Source organism: Medicago sativa, chromosome 6 (genome assembly GCF_051527215.1).
Source record: "Medicago sativa cultivar Bolivia chromosome 6, Bolivia_mono, whole genome shotgun sequence".
Taxonomy (NCBI): domain Eukaryota; kingdom Viridiplantae; phylum Streptophyta; class Magnoliopsida; order Fabales; family Fabaceae; genus Medicago; species Medicago sativa.
Window position 1 is genome coordinate 83,253,951 of NC_140754.1, and position 14,754 is coordinate 83,268,704.

Consider the following 14,754-nt stretch of genomic DNA (forward strand, 5'->3'; position numbering starts at 1 on the left):
TATATGGTATATAGAACCTAATGTGATTACTACGCATTATCTCTTGTCATGATTCTGTAATAGTGTAAGTAATGTGTAAGTAATGACAGAGAACAAGATCATGAATGAATGCCAATGTGTATAGTGTGTAATAGTGTAAGTACTGATTATATTTAGTTTAGTTATAGCCAATGTGTATAATGTGATTATATGGTATATAAACCTTGATTAAGGACTGATTATATTTAGTTATAGCTTGTTTCTCCCTAGTGAATGATGCAACCTGCATTTGGAAAATGAGACTCATTTCTATATTATGTAATAACAAAATAAAGCAAAGTTTCAATGTTATTTTTTGCTAATGTACTTACAGTTCGGATGGAACCTATATTATGTAGTTTAAATTTTGAACGATTGGTTTTTGGTTTATTACGACTTAAATTTGTTATACAATATAATTTATATATTATATTTTGGTTTATTTTGATGGCTAGATGGCGGCCACCCCAAATTTTTTTGTCTGGCTCCGCCACTGGGTAAGAGAGAGTTTGAGAAGAGAGAAAGAGGTGAAAAATAGGGTAGATTTGATGGATTGTTTGGTACAAGAGAGAAAGGAGAGAAATAGAGAAGAGAGAAGTGTTGTTTATATTTAAAAGTACTATAATACCCTTATGTTAAAATAAAATTTTCATTCAAACTAATTTAATTCTTTTGTTTGAATTCAGATAAGTAATTTAACTACTTATTCAATATGGACTGTTTATCCTTTTTATATATAAATTTAAGTATTTCTTTACCAAAAAAAAAGTGTCGCATTTTCCCAAAAAAGGTATTATTTCGTAAAAAAAATGTACCACGTACACGAGCAAAATACCACATACTCTACATTTTTGTGCAAAAAATTCACATATGAAATAAAGTTTTTTTTAATGAATGAATGAAACAAAGTTGGTGAAAAAAAAAACAGTTTAATAAAGGGATACAAAATTAATTGAATGAAAAGAGAATGAGGGGTATAATAGGAATACTACAAAGAATCCCTTCTCTCCTTCTATTTCTCCTCAGTTTTGAAGAGAAAGAATTTTGTGTGGGACCCATAGCATTTTAGCCTCTCTCCTCTATTTCTCTTCACTACCAAACAGGAGAAGTTCACAGTCTCTCTTCAACTTCTCTCTTCCTTAACTCTCTCTTCCCTATTTCTACCCTACCAAACAGAGTGTTAATGTGTGACTACTTTCATTTTTATTTTATTTTTTTAAAAAGGAATACAAGGACACTAACGTTAAAATTGATAATATCATAAAAGAAATTCTCCATTTCCAAACTCATACACATATATACAAGTAATCGAGTCATCTCATGAACCAAACGAGTCGAACTATATATAGTTCAAGTTCAGCTCATTTAGTTAACGAACTTAATTTTCGGCTCAAGTTCGGCTCATTTGGTTCATGAACCAAGTTCAACGAGTTAATTATCGAATCGAATTCCGAACTATTTTCGAGTTGTATCGGTTCATTGCCAGCCCTACTCGTGGCCTTTTTCATCATCGCTGCCTTGTCTACTTGAGAAATGGTAGTCGGCAACGCAGCCTCACCCTTAAGCCCCTTTGCACACTGCTGTTGAATCATGATTGCATGTGTAACGCCCTCCTTTTTATTTAATTATTTTTATTAAGTTAGAGTCTATTTATGTATTTATATGATTTATATGAGGATTATTAGTGTGAGTGGAATTGGGGGTTAGAATAGAAAGAAGAATAAGTTGTTGGGCCTAAATAGATTTGGGAAGAATATTTTAGTATTATAAATAGAGAAGCTTAGATTAGAAAGAGTTTACCGGAAACCGCTTTTTGGAAAAGAGGAGAACAAGAAAGAAGAGAAGAGGAGAGAAAAGTCAAGAGAAGAGGAGAAGACCTTAGGAAAGAAGAACGCTGCCGCTGATTCAGGAATTAATCTAAGGTAAGGGTGGGACTAACTTTCAATATTATTAAGGGTATGATTCTGAGAATTGAATTTAACATGATTAGGATTAGTTTTTGAGAGATTGAAGAATTAGGGTTTGAGTGAGATTGCGGATTAAGTGATGAAAAGTTATTAGATTGATGTAGAGACTGTAAATAGACCTTAGAAGTAGTTTTGAAGTTAAAACCATGTGATTAGATGAGATGTCGGTGAGTTTAAGAATTAGGGTTTTGAGGTTGTTATAGATTGTTGACAGTATAGAAGTTTGTTAAAACTATGTATAGATGGTTTACATTCCATAGATTAATCCTACAACAATGTTCTAATCAGGATTTTGGATTTGGGTAGATGAATTCGGGATTTTCGTGTGAAATATTGATGTTAAGCGTTTTTGCAAATAAGTGACTAAGTGAGGTTTTGGAAAACGATTTTTGAGTGGTTTAAACTTGAATTTTTCTGTAGAATATGATAGAGCTTAGTGTCAGGAGCGCGTAGGCGAAAACGGCATCGAAAACGGATTAACGGTTTGAGTTTTACGGCCGAAAACCTGAAAGGTAGAAAATCTGAAGTTGTCTGTCGAACTATGAACGTGCCACGATGGAAGCCCAACGTGCCACGATTTTTCCAGAACTGAAACCATTTTTAGGCTGTCCAAACGTGCCACGATGGTACCTCAACGTGCCACGATGCAGTGTTGACTTAGACTATATTTGACCCATTTTTATGCCTCTAAAGGGTTCCTAAGATGTACAGTAAGACCCCAAATCAATAAGCTTAATGAGAGGGATTTAATTAAGGGTTATAGGAGTAGTTCCTTGCCATAATGTAACCCACCTTGTGAGTAAGTGATGTTTAGTTGCCTTGATTAGTTTCCTTGCGATCCTTTCGCACATGTAGTCTTGAGATGACCTTGGGATAGGGATGAAAGTTGTTCATGAGATTAAAAGTATCCAGAGAGCTTAAGTTAAGATGATTTTATGTTAATAGAAGATGATAAAGATAATAATATATGATTAATATGTGATTTATAAAGATGTTTATGAAGTTGTTTCTCATTGAATGATATTGCTATTTTATGATGCTGATTATGTGCTGCTATGTTACTATTACTATTGGATTATGATGATTAATGTGACGATTAGTGTGTTAATGCTATATGATTATTATGTGACTTATGTGCGATGTTTATGACGTTGTTTCCTATTGATTGATGTTCATTATAATGCTATTCCTGAGTTATCATGTTGACTGTTGAATGTCTTGAAGATGTATAAGTCGGTCTAAGTTGTCATGATTTAAGAAGTTGTCCATTTTAATGGAATTGTATAAGATGTTCACGTTGTTGTCCAAGTTGTAGGAAGATTGTGTCGTTGCATAGTCAGTGATGGGGGCTTAATGCCCGACAGGTCCTTTATGACCTTAGCGATGGGGGCTTAATGCCCGACATGTCCTTTATGACCTTAGCGATGGGGGCTTAATGCCCGACAGGTCCAAATATGACCTTAGCGAAGGGGGTTTAATGCCCTGGTGGTACCACATGCATAATGAAGTTGTCTAAGTTGTTGTTGAAGTTGTCTAAGTTGTTGTTGAAGTTGTAGTTGCATTGTAGAGTCGTCATAACTTATATTTAATGATGATTTAACGATGATGTCTGACGATGATGCTTTGATGATGATGTTTGATTATGATTTAATGATGATTTTTGCTTACGAATTAGAGATGATAATTGTTTACGAACTAATGATGATATTTGATAATGATAATTGAATATGATTTGATATAATGCTAAATGATAAATGTTTTATATGTAAATGATGATTTATGCTGTTAAATGCATTTTGATGAATTATATGTTTAATTTATTGACTGTGAAATCTCACCCCTTCTGCGTATATGTTGCCTCGACCGTGGGTAATGTGCAGGTAATAAAGACTAGAAGTGTTTGTGAGAGGACTCCTCACTTGTGTCTAGGTGCTCTGATACGTAACGGGATGGGGCTTGCTTTCTTATCTATTCCTTACGTGTCTTTTATGAACTTTTTACGAATAAGAATTGAATTAAATTCTGAGATTTTCTGATAAGGCCTGCGTGCCAAGACTTTTGTCATGTTGAACTATTTTCCGCTGCGTAGTTTCAGATTTATGATGTTGATTTTTGAAGGATAATTATTATTATCTGTTTTAAGATTTTTAAGTAGTATGTGACATTCCGTTTATGAATTAAATACTCTGATTTTAAATAAAATTTTCTAGTTGGGAAAACGGGGTGTTACAGCATGCATCTTCACCTTCAACAACCCGAACTTGTTGTATCTAGTGAGTTTTTCGATATCCCACTTGGTACTCATCATGGTGCCAAATGTTGTGAATTTGGATAAAACTCACACCAATACTTTGATGTTTGGAGCAAAATTAGCAGCAAACAAACCAAAGTGATCAATGAAGCACATTCAATCAAACATGACAAAGGAGGAAAAGAAAATACGACGATATTTGTTCACCCAGTTAAGCCCAAATTTGACCTAAGTCAAAATGAGAGAGTTCTCTCCAATTCACTATCAATGAGTTCCTTACAAACAAAAATCAAAACGTTACAAAAAATTAGCTTTTAACCGTAAACCCTAATTTCTACAATTTTTCCAAATCTCTTCCTGTGACAAAAAATTAGAGAGATTTTTCCAAATCTCTCTAATTTGACTCAACGATTTCACACCCAAGGTGTGTAAGTGTTGTTTCCAAACCCTAGCATCTACCACAAAATCCCTCAACCTTTATCTTATTAATTCCCTCTTTTGGTCTCTCTAGGTGGTTGCGCATTTGTGCCTGGGCGCAAAACAACATCCCTGAAATATGCTTCTAGCAGGTCCCTTGCTCCTGGAGCAAAATGGTAGAATGACAAAAAAAAAAACATATATTTTAAGGCACTTTTCAACACAATTTGAATTGTAGTAATATCCTTTGTTTCCCACTTTTTTCTGTAGTTTTTTACCTTTCCCTTTGTATTTTGAATCAATAAATTTTATTTTTGCTGCATAAAAGAATATTAAATTGTATTAATATGATCATTGTTACTATTCATGCAAGGATATGATTGTGTTACTCATGCACTAATTTACTGAAACTTTCTGATACGACAGTAATGAATACGAATATGAGATTATTGGAAAGATCATCAAAAATGTCTCCGACAAAATTTGTCGTGCTCCTTTACATGTTGCTAATTACCCTGTTGGACTTGAGTCTAGATTGCTCCAAGTAAATTCACTATTGAACGTTGATTACAATGATGAAGTTCGTATGGTAGGAATATATGGAACTGGGGGGATGGGAAAAACAACACTTGCTCGAGCAGTTTATAATTTGATTGCTGATCAATTTGAAGGTTTGTGTCCATAACGTGAGGGAAAATTCGGCTAAGTATGGCTTAGAACATCTGCAGGAGCAACTTCTCTCCAAAACAATCGGATTGAACGTTAAGTTAGGAGATGTCAATGAAGGAATTCCTCTCATAAGGAAAAGGCTACCCCGAAGAAAGATTCTTTTGATTCTCGATGATGTAGATGAACTGAAGCAGTTGCAAGTTATGGCTGGAGGACTTGATTGGTTTGGTCTTGGTAGCAGAGTGATCATTACCACCCGAGATAAAAATTTGCTAGACATTCATGGGATTGAAAAATCATATGAAGCCGGTGTCTTAAATGATAAAGAATCTCTTGAATTGTTGAGGTGGAAGGCTTTCAAAAAAAACAATGTTGATTCAAGCTTTGACCATATTTTAAGTCGTGCAGTAACTTATGCTTCTGGCCTTCCTTTAGAAATCGAAGTAGTCGGGTCCAACTTGTTTGGAAAACATATCGAAGAGTGGAAGTCTACATTAGATTGGTATGAAAGGATTCCTGATAAAAAGATCCAAGAGATACTTAAAGTAAGCTTTAATGCTCTGGGGGATTATGAACAAAGTGTTTTCCTTGACATTGCTTGTTGCTTCAAAGGATATGAATTGACAGAGGTTGAAGATATACTTCATGCCCATTATGGTGACGACATGAAACATAAAATTCAAGTATTGGTTGAAAAATCTCTCTTAAAGATCAGTGAGCTGAGTTATAGTTATGTGACATTACATGACTTGATAGAGGATATGGGTAAAGAAATTGTTCGACAAGAATCTCCAAAATATCCTGGAAAACGCAGTAGGTTGTGGTTTCAAAAAGACATAGTTCACGTTTTGGAAGAAAATTCGGTGAGTTAAGAATAATATAGATGGTTTAGTTTTGACATCTTTTACTCTAATTTATCATTTCAGACTATTTTAGGCTCATGTTATGCTTATTTTATATTCTTCCTAATATATTAAGAAAAGATATGCATCGGTGGTGATTCATGCTTTTTGTGTTACAAGGGGACCGATGAAATTGAAATCATACATCTGCACTCCACCTTAATTGAAGCTGTAGTGAATTGGAATGGAAATGCCTTCAAGAACATGAAAAATCTCAAAACACTCATTATTAAAAGTGGTCATTTTTCTGAAGGTCCTAGACATTTTCCAAGTAACTTGAGAGAATTGGGAATGGCAGAGGTATCCTTCACACTATATACCACCTAATTTCCATCCAAAGAAGCTCGTGATATACAAGTTACCCAATAGTTACCTTACGTCGTCTGAATTGGCTAGTTTTTTGGACAAGGCAAGCAAAATAACTTCATATATTTATAAATATTCTCTTAGAGATTACTCACATGATTATTATTTATTTGTTTTGATTTTGTGTCCATGCAGCCGTTGGTGCATCTGAAAGTTTTGAACTTTGATAATTGCAAATATGTAACACATGTACCTGATGTATCGGCTCTGAATTTGGAAGAATTCTCGTTTGAATATTCTGAGAATCTAATTACGATTCACAGTTCTGTTGGATTCCTGAGTAAACTTAAAATCTTGAAAGCAAAAGGTTGCAGCAAACTTGAGAGCTTTCCACCCTTGAAGTTGACCTCTCTTCAAGAACTTGAACTTTCAAGATGTGATAGTCTCATGAAGTTTCCTGAAATATTGGGAAAGATGGAAAATATAACTGAGATTTCCTTGTTTGAAACCAAGGTTCTAAATAACGGTCGCGGTCGCGATCGCGGTCGCGTTAAGGTTGTCGCGGTTTCGGCTGTAACGGACGCTGCGATACAAATAATGGTCTTCGCGGTGTGAATTTATCAAAACGTTTCACAAAACGTATTAAAACTATTTATATTATCATATAATATATTTTTAAAAATAAAATAAAGGTTTCTAAAATAAATAAAAATAAAACTACATGTTAATGGGTTAAAAAAAATTATATTAATGGGCTGCTTCATCAAAATAGCTTTCTAAAAAATAAAAAAATTTAAAAAAGTTACAGGAACCATACTAAAAATACTCTAATCTAACTCCTCTATCATTTTATTTTTCTTTTAATCACTAACAACATATACAATCAAAGTTCAAGGTTCTAATCTAACATCAAAGTCCCAATTTTTTCTCTAAAATTTCATCTAATATTTGTTACCTAAATACTCAAATTAAGAGTGTCAATTTAAAATTACCTTGAACTTAAATAAGAGATGAATGCACATTTTTTTTTAGTTTAATAAATAAATATATGAATAAACAAATAAATCATCTAAAAGTAATTATTAATTATTATTATTAATTTATTATTATTGAATGAAGAGTGAAGCTGCATACGTGTGTCTATGGTAACCAAGTGATGACAAACCTTATCCACTAAAAAAAAAAATACAAGAGAAGAGTAAATAATATGAATGAACAAAGACTCAGCAACCACTCTTTCCGTTTGTACTTTTTTCCCTTTCACTTCTCATCACAGAGAATGAACAAAGAAATGGCAACCACTACCGCCACCACCACCGTTTCCTCCTCCAACACCACCACCGTCTTCATCATCATCATCTTCTTCATCATTAATACTCTCTTCTGAAGTATCCTCTCCACCATCTTCTCTTACACCGTGCATCAACCTATCATTTCTCCTCCTTTTATTTCTTCCCAATCGATCTCTTTCTCTTTCCCTTTCACGATCTCGTTCCTTCTTCCCACTCCCTCGATATTCAGATTCCCTCTTCTCCTGTTCTTGTATTCTTGTACTTTCTTTTAATATGAGATTCGATTCCTTTTCTCCTGTTCAAATTACTGAATTTTCAAGTCTGTAACGGAGTGTGTAACGGTGTTTCGCGGCCGTAACGGCGTTTCGCGCCCGTAACGGCGTTCCGTAACGGCCGTAACGACGATTTTGTTGTGATTTTTGTTCTCAACGTGAAAGGGTCCGAAAACGGTCACGGTGACTGCCGATACCGATTTGTAACGGCCGCAATCCCGGTAACGTTCCGTTTTTTGAAACCTTGTTTGAAACTTTCATAGAAGAATTGCCAATCTCATTTCAAAATTTCACTGGACTTCATAAGTTACTAATTTTTGGATATGATCCAAAGCTTTGGTTACCAATCAGCATTCTCATGATGCCAACGTTGTCATGTATTGATGCTACAGGTTGTATATTTACAAAACACAATGACAAACATAGTTCTATGAAGTCTTCAAAGGTTGATCGTCTTCAACTCACCAACTGCAACTTGCCAGATGGATTTCTTCCAACACTTCTCTCATGGTTTCCTAATGGAACATATTTAGAGTTACAGAGGAATGATTTCACAATACTTCCCCAATGCATAAAAAACTTTTGCTTTTTAAGTACTCTTATATTGGATAATTGCAAGAATCTTCGAGAAGTTAGAGGGATTCCACCAAATCTAAAATGGTTGTCTGCATCAAATTGCAAATCGTTGACTTCGTCATGTAGAAGCATGCTAATGAATCAGGTTTGGTTTTTTTAAAGCATGACTTAATATTTCATATCTCATGTAGAAGCATGCTAAACTAAATTTATATGTTGCTTATAAATAACAGGAGCTGCATGAGGCTGGAGGCACAATGTTTTGTTTGCCAGGAATATTGCAAGGGTTCCAAAATGGTTTGAGCACCAAAGCACGGGGACTTCAATTTCTTTCCGGTTTCGTAACAACATCCCTTCCATTGCACTCTTCGTTGCTAGTAAATCCAATCATCCCGACAGTGCACTTCTTCGCACATCAACTGTTGGTCTTATCATCAATCGCAATAAAATTGATCTTCGACGTCCGATTGATGGTCTTCGTCAGTTGATGCAACTAGATCATACATATCTATTTGATTTGCATTTACAAGACATGGAACTTAGCTGGAAATTAGGCATGTATCCAGAGGAATACCAGGAACAAAAATCTAAACTGGACAAAGCACTTTTAAAAAATGAATGGAACCATGCTGAGATTACGTGTGAAAATGAGGAGACAATACCACTCCTTATAGAAACTGGATTCCACTTATTCAAACAGAATAACAGAATGGAGGATATCCAATTCACCCATCCTAATAAAAATTAAGAAAATTAGATGATGATGATGATGATGATGATGATGATGATGCCTCAAGGGAGCCTAACATAGGAGCCTATAGCGGCCAAAGTCAAGAATACTGGAACCAGTCTTGCAAAGCATGTTATGAGTGCTACCAAGGATTTAGCTGGTTTGATTTTTCATTGAATTTTCATTAAAATTGGTAGATTTGTAAACTATATGAAAGTATTCCACAAAGTTGATCTCATTAATGCCTATTTGTATAGATATTTTGTTACTGCATTGGCACCAGTGCATCTCTTTCAAATAAATTATGTATTACAGGAGTTTAATGACTGCAAATTGATGGTGTAAAGTAGTTTTTTACACTGTTATCCAATAGAACCTATCATCTTGTCATGTAGGTCTATTTTGTAATGAACACATAACTTCAACAATACAAGTAAATCCTTAAAGTACTATGCAAGGTTTTAAAAAATGGGACGTTACCGCAAAAACGGCCGTTACAAATCGGTATCGGCAGCGGCCGTTACCGTTTTTGCCCCTTTTAACGCTGAGAAAGAAATTCACAGCAAAATCGCCGTTACAGCGTTACGGAACGCCGTTACGACCGCGAAACGCCGTTACGAACTCCGTTCAGACTTGAAAATTCAGTCAAAACTTTTTCTCACTTTTCTCTCTATACAAACATTCACTGTGAAATATAAACTTAGATTCATGATCAGCGTGAAAATCCAAGCAAAATGGTATTTTAGTTTGTGAGATTTGGTGTCCATTTGAGATTTTGATTTTTTTCATGAGAATGTTCATGTTTGTTGTTGTTTCACGTGAGGCTAGAGGAAGAAGAAGGAGTTGACCTCCTTCCTTCCTTGTTGACCCGTGGGACCCATTGTTGTCCTATATGCAGATTTCAAATGCACCCCCTTCCCCTGCTTCTGCACCCCTGTTTTTTTAACTCTTTGATTTAGATCTTGTGGCTGTGATGAGTGCTTTAGTGATTAAGTTTAGACCCCTTGATGCATCAAGTGGTCCAGATTTAATTCAGCTGAACCAATTTTGTTTTTATTTATTTCTTCACCATTTTTATTATTTTTTACACCATTTTTGGCACTTTAATGCCTCTTTTTTATTCATAAAAATTTATGATGTGAACTAAATGTAGTTAATTGATCATGAACTTTGTTTAAAGATATGCTATGAGTAGTTATTTATCAGTTAATTTCTTTTCAATCTGTCAAACATTCTATCTTTACTAAATGTAGTCTATTTTTATTATTATATTTACTTTAAACATGTTATAATTATGGAAAAAAGTATTAATCTAAATTATTATACATTATATGATAATATAAATAGTTTTAATACGTTTTGTGAAACGTTTTGATTAATTCACACCGCGAAGACCGTTATTTGTATCGCAGCGTCCGTTACAGCCGAAATCGCGACAACCTTAACGCGACCGCGACCGTTTTTTAGAACCTTGGTACTATGTTACAGTATTTACATATTGTAATTGGTAATTAGGATATTACATAATATGCCAATTTAATATGGTAATTTAAGACTTGGATTTTATTGGTTCGTCCTTAGAATCTATTTTCCCATCTCATAAACTCATGATAAGTTTAGAAATGGACATTGTTAAAAACTCAAAAAAAGACACATGGAAATATGGCACACCTGTTAGTCAAAATTAAATCATTAACGTGTAACATTAATGATTAACATATCTATATTGTGTTACATTTTAACACAATAAGCATTGAATTTGCCGTACCGTTAAAAACAAAGTAAGCAGGCATTATCAATATTTTAATATAACATACATGATAGCATCAAACAATCTTTGTTGCTCCTTCATTGTACACTGCATAATAACAAAGTCACAGCTGTCTTTGTCTATTTCTTCACCTCAACAAATCTCTCTTTCTCACATTGTTCATATTTATGATTTATTTATACACACTTATCTTCACTCTTACACTGATCAACAAGCTCCAAATAATGCATGATTTAACCTGAATAAGGAGTTTTTCTTCAACCAGGTCTTACTCTTTTATTCTAATTGTTCATGCATATGGAAGATAGCCCAATAACTAAATAATGAAAAATGATCATAAATTGTGTCTATAAATAATTGGTTTTGTGAATTGTTTAGTCTTGGATAGTAAGGATATAGAAGTCAACTATACAGTTGACTGAACAATTACTTGCAGCTCAAGCAAGTAGCTTAAGAGTGATTAGTTACACTATAGTACATGATAGCTTACTATGTCTATAGCTTATTGTATACTAGCATTCTGTCTATAAATACTTGCTGTAATCATTAGTTCATCAATGAGAAAATCTATTTTCATTCCTTTCTTCACTTTCTTAATATTTCAAGTCTCACATATCGGCTACTGAACTGACATAAATAGTGATTGTAAGTGGGAGGTAAACTCTTATTTACAAGCTGATTTTATGGAGTTGAGTTAGAGCCTAGTGTAGTTTGGCTGAGTGGTTTTAGTATATAAAGTATATGATTTGAGCCTAGTGTCCTTATCAATTATCATCTTAACAACTATGTCAAAGTGACGGATCTCCTAAAAATGGTGCATCGAATACAGATCTTCCTAAAAATGGCCCAAAGATGAACGTTTACCATTTTTAGTAAAATAAATGAATTTTATAATAATAAAAAATAGCGATAAAAATAATATTTTATCAAAATTTACTAAAAATAAGAGGTACTCCGTTAGACCGGACCATATTGGCCTACCCTATTTTTTTTTATATACCTTACATACTAAATTGAAGAGACCCAAAGCACTTAGATGAGATGGCACGGGTCTCTTCTAGCTTAATGATGTAGGATTTTTCCTACACGTCATATAACTATGTACACGTGAGTATATATAGGATCGTTTCCACAGGGAGTTACGTTTAATCATAAGCATTTACACAATCGTTCACATTAAGGGTTTGGATATAATTTGTTTGTTTGTAACACTATATCCATGTTTGACACTAAAGTAAAAACGAGAGGGGATCGAACTATTTCGCTTGCGGTATAAGATAACGAGCAAGCATAACAGCAGCAATCTCTCGATCGATTAACAGACTCTAGCTTTATAACCAATATTATCACAATCATTTCTACACTATCCTTCGTGTCCAAAGCGACATCGTTATTTCTAAGTTAGCGTTTAAACATTCGTGTCCAAATTCCTTAAACGATAACAAAGTCGATCGGATAACTTAATCGACCGTGTCCAGCCTGATTAAGTATCCGAAAGCATTAAAATCTTGATTAAAAGTAATTATCAAAGGTTTACAAACTTGTCAAGAGTGATTTAACATAAGATAGATTGTTATTCTAGTTCTAGATTCAAGAGTTTGTGTCCAAATCATCTTGAATCTCTTTGAAAGCATTAAAAGCAAGAATAACAACAATATTGAATCATATAGCTAGAACCATATATATTAAAAGATCAAAAGATTACATAATAGCTTGATTGTTACCTCAATACTACAAAGAAGGTTAGTTACATATAGACATGTAAACTAATGCAAGGAATGAAGGAAAGATGAAGATTCCATGCCAAGATCCTTGATGTCTCAATGAATCTAGGGTTGAATCTACTCCTTAATCACTTGCTTTGTGTTTCTCTCTATGAAATAGCTCTAACCTCTCTCTAGAAATGTATAAAATGTTTCAATGGAATAGTGAATACCTAAAAGAGAGGTAAAAATGCTATTTAAATGGCCTGTGTTTTTGCACCTGCGCTAATAGCGCAACTCACGCTAATAGCGTGGTAAGGCGGCCTATAATCTGGCCAATAGGAGAGTGCCACGTTGGCCTTGCCCTGCTGCTACGCTCCAGCCACGCCAATAGCGTATCTCTCTGGAGTATTTACGCTAATAGCGTAGCTTACGCCAATAGCGTAGTTCTTCTTGACTAGCTACGCTCCAGGTGCGCCAATAGCGTAGCTCTCTGGAGCTTGTACGCTAATAGCTCAGAATACGCTATTAGCGTACTCTTCAAGAGTTCTCCAAAACCTACGCCCCAGGTACGCTAATGGCGTATCTCTCTGACCTTGGCCATTTCTTCATCACGCTAATAGCGTAGGACACGCTAATAGCGTGGGATCTTGAACTTTGACGTTTCTTGCTCCTTGCTTGTATTTTCCTGCACAAAAAGGGTAGAATAAGGCTCAAAAGCATAAATGACATATTTACACAATAATTGGAGTTTTCCATAGAGAATCTTGCAAAACAAGTCACTAAAATGCCTAAACTCCTATATGAAATATATCACTTTTAAACACTTATCAAACTCTCCCCAACTTGGCTTTTTGTTTGTCCTCAAACAAATCAATTGAAAAGGAAACTAACAAGGCTTTGGACAAGGTTTTCAACATGGTGTCAAACAATTCAAAACAAAAATAAACAAATGGTGATTCAAATATGATCGCGTGGATAAGCATGAGGTCCTCCGCTACTCTAGGTTCAAACTAAGAATGCGAAAAATGTCCTAAGCACAAACTATACATCATAAACTTCAAAACATAAACATATTTATCTATGAACCACACCTAACACACTTCTTTGAAAGTAAATGCAATATAATGATAACAATGAATGAGGTAATGAACACACATCCAACAATCATGCTAACATCCTATTTAAGTTAGGTGTCCATCCAAATATCGTCTCAAAAAGCATAAAAGCATGGATCAAAAGGTCTTGCAAGGGTTATAACTTGGCTGGGCTACAAAAGAAATGTCATATGTGGGGCAATTGATCAGAAAGCCTATCAAAGAGGAACATTTTTTTTTTTTTGTATCACAACTTGAAATCCATATACTTCCCTACCAAGAATTAAAACCTTTGGTGCTTAACAATCAAACTTATAACCTTGACAACTTATTCTCTTTTTGATTTTTCTCTTTCTTTTTCTTTTCTTTTCTTTTCTTTTTCAAATGTACAATTTTTTTTTCTTTGATTCAATGTTGTCAGGTTATTTTACAACTTCACCATAACTTAACATATAATGCCTCCTTTTCCTCCCCAACTTGAATACAACAAAACTCTAATTGAATGTTCCCCTATCCTAAGGCAAGGGACAAAGTACAAAAAGGTTAAGGGTTCAACAAAGTAAAATTATCAAAGTCCTATAAGATTCAACCATGAACTGGATTTTTGAAAAATTTCAGGCAAATTCAACAAGCATTGTGCTTATGAATATTGACAGTTCATGTTTGAGGACTTGATTCATTTGGCTCAGATTAGGGTATCGGATACTCGCTCTTCTCACAGGTAGGCTTTATGTGGTCAAGTAGGTGACTCTCAATTCAAAAAGTGCCTTGATCCTTTCCATG

The 14,754-nt window shown here is 34.4% G+C and overlaps 1 pseudogene; it reads left to right on the forward strand.

Annotated features, from left to right (window-relative positions):
• Positions 1-9,427, forward strand: part of LOC146917446 (TMV resistance protein N-like) — a 58,159-nt pseudogene extending 48,732 nt beyond the window's left edge.
• Positions 9,428-14,754: the final 5,327 nt, after the last annotated feature.